The 9,336-nt window shown below is 42.4% G+C and overlaps 1 protein-coding gene across 1 annotated transcript in view; it reads left to right on the top strand.

Moving 5' to 3' along the window:
• Positions 1 to 8,682: 8,682 nt before the first annotated feature.
• The window catches only part of amigo1 (adhesion molecule with Ig-like domain 1), a 6,694-nt gene continuing 6,040 nt past the window's right edge, over positions 8,683 to 9,336 (top strand). The window contains exon 1 of the mRNA XM_017417872.2: positions 8,683 to 9,276. The gene's annotated coding sequence lies outside the window, so the exon portion shown is untranslated. The remainder of the gene's footprint in view (positions 9,277 to 9,336) is intronic.

Here is a 9,336-nt window from a genome sequence, read left to right as displayed (position 1 = left end):
CTCACACCTGAATAATAAATCAGTTTTGCCTCACAAAAACGACTGACTCATTCAGTCCTATCATCATCATACGCGGCCAGGGGCCTCAGCAGTCGTTATATAATGACTGCAAAGGCCAGCCGCAGCTTAACAGGGGGGCTGCTTCCCTGAGCGGCTGCTGAATTGGCTGTTTTTGAGTTCACTTCCCTCTGGCAGGACGGAGCTGAGAATGAGGGCTGATTGAAAAAGGGGGGGGGGAAGTCTGAAACGTGTTTATACAATCCTCTTACCCGGCCAAGAGTGGTGTCATGCGTGAGGCGTTTTGTCTTACGCAATCAGGGCATTTGGGTTTTGTCTTGGCTGGTGCTGTGAAGGCCAGAGTTCAGAGGAAACGAGAGGAGGTCATACTTCTGGGAGAATTCATTCCAGGACCAGATAATGATCAAACAGCGGCTGATGGGAATGGAGAGGGGCTGACTGGAAGCTTTGAGCAGGATGTTTAATTTTAGAAGCATCTCGGAGATCCTTGCGCTCATTAATCGAAGATGTGTTCGCTCAGTCGCACTGACACGAGTACTGAACTACACAAACAGGTGAAAATACAAGCTCCTCTCCTTAGCTGGCCGTGTCCTCACCTCTGATGACATGAAGATCCTCATGTGAGCTTCATTATCTACAGCCCAGAGCTGAATAAATGAAGGCGCACAGTAACCCCCCCCCCCNTCCCCAATAAAATGTTGCAATTGGACACTTGTCCTCAGAGATAAAGGACACTCTGTCCAACTCTGTCAAAGATCTTTACTTTCGCTCCCCCTTTCTGTTCCTTTAGGCCCTAACAAACGCCACTCTCCACCCAATCTGTGATCCAGCCACCTGATTTATAATTATCCATTTCATTTTATGTGACGATGCAACAAATTTATGCTTCCAAGCTCCTGAATCGTCTCTTTTTTTATGACTTGTGAAGTATTGCTGCTCAGCCTTTCAACAACACTCTCTTCCTGTGTCTCACAGCAATGAATCCATTAAGTAATGTTTCCATATTTGGACCTCTGGTTTTAGAAAAAGAGTCTCCGTCGTTGCTTTGTAGTTTTATTTTGTCTTCACAACAATTTAGTCGCAGTTAGTTTTATATTGCCTGTCTCATAAAAGGTGGGTGATAATTTAATTGTGTGTGTGTGTGTGTGACTGCTAAGGTAGAAAAATATCTCATGAACTAGTGGACACATTTGAATAACACTCTCATAAAGTAATCACTGGATGTACATCAACAACTGCTTAACTTTGGGTGTCAACCCGGCACAAGATGGCCGACACAGCTAGTAAACCTTAGCAAACAAAAATAGCTCTAACTCAGTGAGTTGTACAGATATTGTGGTAGTAGCTGAGAGTCATCTCTAACACTCTGGGCGCTAACAGATTACCTGAGGTTTTTGTTTAAAACTTGTCAGTAGTAATACATAAAACAGCCATAATACAGCATTAAGGAACCCATAAAGTACCTGGTATGTACCCATAGATATCAAGTACATACCCTGTCAGTATCAGGTGTGTACATGGTATCAGGTACCTATCCAGGACTTGGTAAGTACCAGATATATGCCCTGTAAGTACCCTGTAAGTACCACCTACGTACCCCCAGTTGTACCAAGGATGTACCCGGTACAAATCAGGTCGTATTATGTATTGCTACCTTGATTCCTCTCAGCCTCATCTCAGTGTCTCGCTCTGTCTCCCTGCAGCTCCATCATCGCCATTTGACTGGAGAGCTGTAGAGAATACCTCTTCACCCTGGGTCCATGTGCTTGTAGTGGCCACAGACACTGAAAAGTGAAAAGTGAGGAGGGGGGAAAAAAAGCCAAGTGCTCTGCAAACAAGCCACACAGGTCAGGGTTTTAACTGGTGCACTCTAGCTTGATGGGCTTTTAGCAAAGATAACAAAAGGCACACCAGGTCTCAGTCATTTGTGAGGAAGAGGATTTTTTTTTCTGCCAAGCAAATGGGCTTTGTGTTGATTGATGCTTCTGCCAGGAACATTTATCCTGAGCTGCAGGTTTCAGGAGATCCTGAGTCAAAACCAGAACTAAGGAGACAAACATGTGGCTCAGTGCAGATATATACAGCTATAATTTTTAAGCAGCTGAAAATCCGTTTGATTTGTTTTTTTTCTTTCTGACTCAAGAATTAAAACGTTCTTTCAAAGCAGTGAGTCACTTTTTAGAGCCGTTTCCTGTCGTCTCCTGGGGCCCTCATCTTATTGGTCAAATGCAGGGGCAAGGCTGTTATTGGAAAGACAAAGGATTATTGTTGTTTTACTTCATTAGCTGTAAATCATCTGTCTCCATTGAGCACCAACAAGCATCAACTCCTTTATCTTCCCCCAGCGGAAGGGATTAATAGGTATTAAAAACACAGCCTGGGAAATGCCTCTATTCAAATATAAACAGCACAAGAATATTCTTTTGTTTTGTCTTTGCAGTGTGATTAATTGCATATGTGATATCACCTAGATGGAGCCTAAAATAGAAATGTAATGAGCCCTGCCATTTTCAGCTGGCAGAAATAATTACGGAGTGTTTACAATAGTATAGCTGCAGCATAGTGACGGCTTTAATTAGTGAGTGAAAACAATGAGTGCCCTGCCTCCTGATTACATCCTTTGTCTGTGACACCTGCAGCCCTTCCTCCAGATTTTCGAGTGGTGGTCTCAGCCATCAAAGCAACGCGTGGCTAAAATTTGGCTTGTTGCTAAGCGATGGGAGAGCAAGACACGATGAGTTTGCAGCCAGCTTTGCCTCTATGAAAGCATGTGCCGCCCGTGCTTGGCTTCTTCCTGAAGATGTGATTGTTGAGTGACCTCGTCCTCCTCGCGCTTCCGATCAAAGGCAAAACTGAAAGGGTTGTCATGGGAACCAGGAGCAGTCCAGACAGCTAAACAAAGATTACTGCTTTCTCTTTCTCTGCATTTACTTGTCTCAGATCACTTAAAGGGAGAGAGTGGGGTTCTGTGGGAAGATTAGGTGAAGTTATTGTCTTACCTGTTGCAGATAGGTCTTTGAACTGACTCCGTTTGGAGAAATAGAGTTCAATTTTGAACACAATGATGCGAGGTCAGTACCAAAATGGATTACTGCCCCCTTAAACAACTCAAATCTAAACAAAAATAATAACATTTTCATGCAAATGGCGCTCTGAAAAACCTTTTCATGCAATCAGTTTTGTATTCCAGCAGAAATATTATAATATCCCCGCTTGAAGTGCCCCAGATTACTACAGCTAGCTGCTGCTGCTATTAGCGCTTGTTAGAAAACCATCAAAGTGTACAACCGTGCAACACAAACCTGAACAGCAGCAATGTACTTTGGTTTTGGCTCCGCTTGGACTAGCCATTAGCTCATCAATCCAGTCAGAAGTAAACTCTAATTCTCCAAAAAGCTATCTTCAACAGTTAGATGTTAATTGTTCAGAAACTTTTACAGAACGCCTCTTCAAGTGATCGAAACCAAAGCTTTAAAGCATGAATGGATAAAACATGGAGGGCAAACTGACCTTTAAAATGTGTTTCATTTATATAAAAAAAGGAAATATTTGCAATTTTAGTGTGAAGCTATGATAATTTTGGGCTGCAGACCAATTATGCTTTATATTTATAATTATGTTTCAAGCATTTAATTTAAAAAAATCATTTGAAAAGTTGCTTTTGCACATTTTTTTAAATCAGAAATGAAACGTGTCATGGTTTCTGGGGTTAAGTTTAGGCGTTCGATTACTTCCTGTTAGTTTCTCATGTCCTGTCCACTCCCTTGTCCCACCTGTTCCAGATTTGTAATCACCACACCTGCTTGTTATATTCATTCATCTCTCGGTGTATTTACACTACTTTGTGCATCAGTCGGTTCACTTTTTACCAAGTTTAGTTAGTTGTCTCTTTGTCCATGGCAACACTTTTGGTAATAAACAGCAGCTTCTGCTCCTGCTTGTCCCCAGATGTTTGTCCGCTTTTGGACATTTCACCTGCCCTTGATTTTGAGACAAAAGGATTTTCAAAGCATTTCACGTTCAGTAACTCAACTGTAAGCATTGTGGGACATTAAACAAAAACGTTGCTCAAGGATTTGGTCAGGTTAATAGAAAATAAAGTAGAAAAAAGTATTGTGAATCCAGTGAATAATAATGTTTGTTTGTAGAGTCTGGTCTCTATAAGCCTCGGCCGTCTGTGTGTGCTCGAAAAATGAACAAAAACTGGTAATTGTAGGGTTAAAAAGTGCTTTCCTATTTTAGTGAGATAATAAAAGCATGCCCATCTGCAGACTGTAAACAAACCTTCGCATGTTGCTCTTTGCTAAAGCTTCAGCTGTGATGTTTGCAGCCAGCATGACTGTATTCAGCTGTACGATCAGCTCGGAGATGGGATGGGAGGGCTTGTTTACCGTGTAACCAGATCAGGCAGGTGGGGCCCAGCAATAAGCTGCTGTACACCAGAATTACTTTGGTGTGATTAGGGTTAAAATAGACACCAACTGGTAGAATAAAGTCACAAGTTTTCCAGCTGGAGTCTGTAAAAGCTTTGAGAAAAATATTAAATTAAAACATTTCTCGAAAGTGCTGGCTAAAAGATCCACTTCAAGTGTTTTGAGGTCTCCTCTGCAGAAAAAAGCAGATGACACATATACACCTGTTAAATATTTTAACACACGCAGAGGAGATGTGGTGTTTTTTCTGTCCCAGGTACCTCTTGCTGATGTGTCTCTGCTGGTATCTGAGTTTGTGTCGCGGCGCAGGCTCCCCAGAAGTCTAATTTGTAGACATCAGGCCGTCATTTTGCTCCACAAGCCCCATCTGAGCAGGCAGTGCGAGAACGAGCGAGGACAAGGCCACCCCTGATTTGCCACAGAGCCAGCCCAGTCAACGAAAGGCCGCGAGCAGTTGCCAGGCAACACTGTCCCTTTCGCTGCAGGAAGTGAAGTCGAACAGAACATTAATCACTTTCAGCTCCGTCTCACCAGAGTCACAGAGCTGCCAGCATACGGTCAGACAGAGGCTCGCTCGCTCTCACTGCTTTCTGCCGTCGTTTCCAAGAATCTCTATTCAGCGTGTGGAGAAAAGAAGATGTCTCAAGTGTTTAATTAATGGAGTACATCTCTGAGAATCAGCATGAGTACAGCATTAGTACATATTTGCTTGTCAGAGTCAAACACACCTAATTCGACTAAGTCTACCTAAAACGATGTTTGCTTTGACCTGGAAACAAGTTGAACCTTCAGAAAATTCATCTTCTTGGTGAATTAATTTGACTCTGATCTGCACTAAACTAAATGACGCAGCCAGTTTCTGATTTAAATATGTTCACCTGCCTATGGGGAGATCTCTGTGCGGACGGGAGATGGAGGCAGGGCTGCTCTAAAACACAGGAAGATAAATTTATTATCAAAATGGCTGCAAATCGGGTGGAATTAAACAGACAGCAACTCGTGAAGTTCTGTCCTTAAATGAACTGACATTTACTAATATCTAACGACAGACTTTCTGTTTGTTGTATACAACGTGAGAAAAACTGCGAGACTGCATTTTTTGTGAAAATTCGGGGAATACTGAGTGTTGAATGAGTTTGCTGAAATTTGCTGAAGAAGCTGAAACTGAGTTATTAAAGTTAAAAGATGCAGAACGCCAGCTAAAAGCTACAAAAATTAAAAAATATAGCAAAACCATAAACAATTAAGTGCTTGCTAAAAGTAGCAAAATGTGAGCTAAAAAAGCTTAAACTACAAAATTTTAGCTATAAGCCAAAAGGATCAGAATGTTAGAACATCAAAATGCTGGCTAAAACTAGGAGTAGAATAAGAAGATTTCAAACAGGAAGGAACTGAAGAGAGATTAAATTACTTCTATGGGGAAAATATTGATAAATAAAGTTATATGTTTTAAAAGTATAAAATTAACAAAAAACAAAAAGTAGTAGCACCCATCTCCTGAATGAGCTGAACATTTTGATATGAATGGCTAAAATAACCCAAAGTATTCAGAAGCAGATTGCAAATACTGTACAAATAATAATAATAAACAAAACAGGACAACATTAGTCAGAATGCTGAATCAGCATTCAGATTATTAGCTGCACTGATATGACAAGGATGTGTTTTAATATTACCCAGCTCTACATTAACATTTAACAAGACAGCTGCTTGTGAACCTGGTGATTTTACCTCTATATGTTTTTTTTTAATAATTATATCAATCAAATCCTTACTTGGGCCATTTTTTTGCTTTTATTGTTTGAGTTCTAGTGGCACTTTGAGTAGGAGGCTAACAGCTTTTTGGCACGGCTCCAGCTCTCACAGTGTTACCAAAGATAAGAATGGCTGCAGCCGATCTGTGCGCTGAGGAGACTTCCCACAAACAAACAAAATTACAAAAAGCTGCTCGTGGGTGGACTCGCTTCATTAAAAAAATGACAAGGTTTCCCCCTGCTCAGTCAGCACAGGCTTAAAGGGATAGTTATCGTCTTACCTGTTGTAGACAACGTTTTGATTCGCACCAGTGGAGTTTAATTCTGACCGGAGTGAGGAGCTATTGGCTGGTCCTGGCCTGTTAGCAAAATATCTGATGACTCACGGAACAGATCGTAAGGAAATTATTGGAACATAATCACTGGATGTACATCTGAAACTGATCAACGTTTTGGAGTCAACACAACTCAAGATGGCTGCCACAGCTAACTGACCTTAGCCAACACAGAAATGACTCTAACATGGACAACTTTACAAATACTGAGCTACAAATCTGGCGTGGTAGTAGCTGAGAGTCATTCCCAACGTATACTCCGAGTGCTAACAGATTTCATGAGACCTCACTTAACGACCAAAACAGCTAAAACTCTTTCTTCTCATCATAAGATGCTCGTAGCCTAAAAAGGCAACATGGCATCTAGGACTAATTCACAAGAGCAAAACAGTGACAGCAGCATCAAGCTGTAGCATTTCCTGTTCGGCCTGGAGCACTTCCTGCCAGAATACCCATGTGTTTGCATGAACTGCCATGAAAACTTTCAGACTGGAGTTGTTTTAAGACGGCAGCAGCCCCTTTTTTGGTCTTGATCTCGCTGCCTTTAGCTTGACAGAATTAAAGTCTGTCTTTCCAAACTGAACTAAGTCAAAGAGCTATCTACAACAGGTAAGATATTAACTATTTATATCAACTGTGTGCTGAGATCACTTTAAACTGGGCAGACGATATAACATTTTAAAGATAAGGTCATAAATCTGTATGAATTCTTCAGAAATACTTCACTTTTGCTCATCTTTACCTGTAAAAGCTCTAACACGCTGAACATAAATACAACTTAGCTGCCTGTGTGCAGAGACGAGACACCTGGCGTTACCTTAATCACAGCTGAATCACATGAATTACTCACCGGAGACAAAAATAAAAATTCAGTTCGCAGTCCCACCGTAACGTCTGAGAACCTACGTATGGTGGCAAAATAAAAATAGTAGCACTACTCAGAAGAACACAGAGTCACTGTTAAGACAGTCAGCTGTCAGATGGTTCGGGATGATGTACAGGAAGGAGGGGGGAGATGTGAGAGTTCTGCACCACATTGTGTCATTTCTGAGTGAAATCTGGCCCTTATTCTATCAGACCAAAATTTAACCGCAAGGTGCTCGTTTCACACTGCTTTCGGTCATTCACAAAAATGAACGGGGTTACTTTCATTTTACAGTTTTGGTTGTAATATCACACAACCAAACCAATCCAAAGAGGCTCTGATTCGAAACGATCTCCCTTTAGAACAGCACAAATGGCCGTTTGAGTTTGTTTGTCTGTAGCGTTAGCGAAATATCTCATGAACCAATGGACGGATTTTAATGAAACTCTCAGAAATTAATCACTGGACGTGTATCTAAAACCGATTAACTTTTGGAGTCACCCCAGTTTAAGATGGCTGCCACAGCTAATTCCAATTAGCAAACATAAAACTGTCAATAACTCAGGCAATTTTACAGATATTGAGCTAAAATCTTGTGTGGTAGTAGCTGAGAGTTATTAACAACACATACTCCGAGCACAGCCTGATCCCACAAGGTCTGTTAGGAGAACTTAATAACGGCAGTCTGTTGGCATAATACCTAGATGAATTTGAATGAAACTCTCAGAAAGGAATCATTAAATTGATCAACCTTTGGTGTTAGCTCAATTGAAGCTGGTCTTGACAGTCAACTGGCTTTAGGAAACACAGCAATGGCTACAAGTCAGCCAGTTTTGCAGATACTGAGCTGAAGTCTGGTGTGGTAGTAGCTGAGAGTCATCTTCAACTCATTCTCTGAGTGCTGTCTGGCATTTTCACATGAGATTGCACATAACTCCATTCACAATGTCTGATCAAAACGGCTGGGACTCTGTTCTTTGTCATTATGGGATGGTCTTAGTTGAAAAGTCTGACATGAAAGGTGGCGGGCGATATGCATTCCTTCAAGGAATGCTGGGGCTTTAAATGAGGGTGTATTAGCTCCTGTCCTTTGAGCCTAAATGTCTGTTAGTCTGATTATTATGAGACTTTAATCTTATTGTTGTTGTTGTTGTTGTCTGCAGACCCTGCCTGGTTGTCAGCTCTTATATCATCAGTGTGATTTTTTTGTTTGTTTGTTTGTTTGTTTTTGGCTCTGTGGACTTTTCCGTCTCCTCTCATTTGCCGGAGGCGCGACTTCGGCGCGGTCGCTTCTGGGTCTGAGAAACAGTGATCCACTGCAGCAGGAGGAGCAGGAGGAGCAGGAGGCCCGCGTGGAGCCGCAGACAGCCTGTCAGCCCCTCACTGCCCATCTTTAATGATCCCCACCGCTGCTGAGGACACCCGCCATCAGCCGGACCTGTCCAGAATGCGCCAATTACGTGCAGACGCGCTTTCCGCGCGTCCCCGGAGCGACATATTCTGTCAGAACCAGTTGACTAAAACAGGATTGCTCAACGCTGGTCGATAGGCAAATAAGCGTGTGATATATATTTATTTATTTTCTCCTCTCCACCCCACCGTCCCCAACCCCACCTCTTCTACGTAAGCTGCCTTTTCTTTCCTCCCTTCTTTGCGTAATTTGTCACCGGGTGTTGGATGCCTCGTGGATAATTTTGGCAGGGAGATGTGAGGAGGAGTGCTCTCCCTCCTCCCTGGACCTGGATCAGTTGTCTTCGGCAGCAGACGCGGAAGCTCACGCCGGACTTGTTTGGATGCAGCGACGGTGTAAACAAACGAGGAGCTGTTTAAATGAAATCAGCGCCGCCGCCACTGCTGCACCCCGGTTGAAGGCAAGTGTTTTTCCTCTCCATCTTCATGTGTGCATGTTGTGCTCGATGCCCCCCCCCCCC

Source organism: Kryptolebias marmoratus, linkage group LG8 (genome assembly GCF_001649575.2).
Source record: "Kryptolebias marmoratus isolate JLee-2015 linkage group LG8, ASM164957v2, whole genome shotgun sequence".
Classification (NCBI taxonomy): Eukaryota; Metazoa; Chordata; class Actinopteri; order Cyprinodontiformes; family Rivulidae; genus Kryptolebias; species Kryptolebias marmoratus.
Note: the sequence above shows the minus strand (reverse complement) of the source record. Positions and strands in the feature narration are given on the sequence as shown.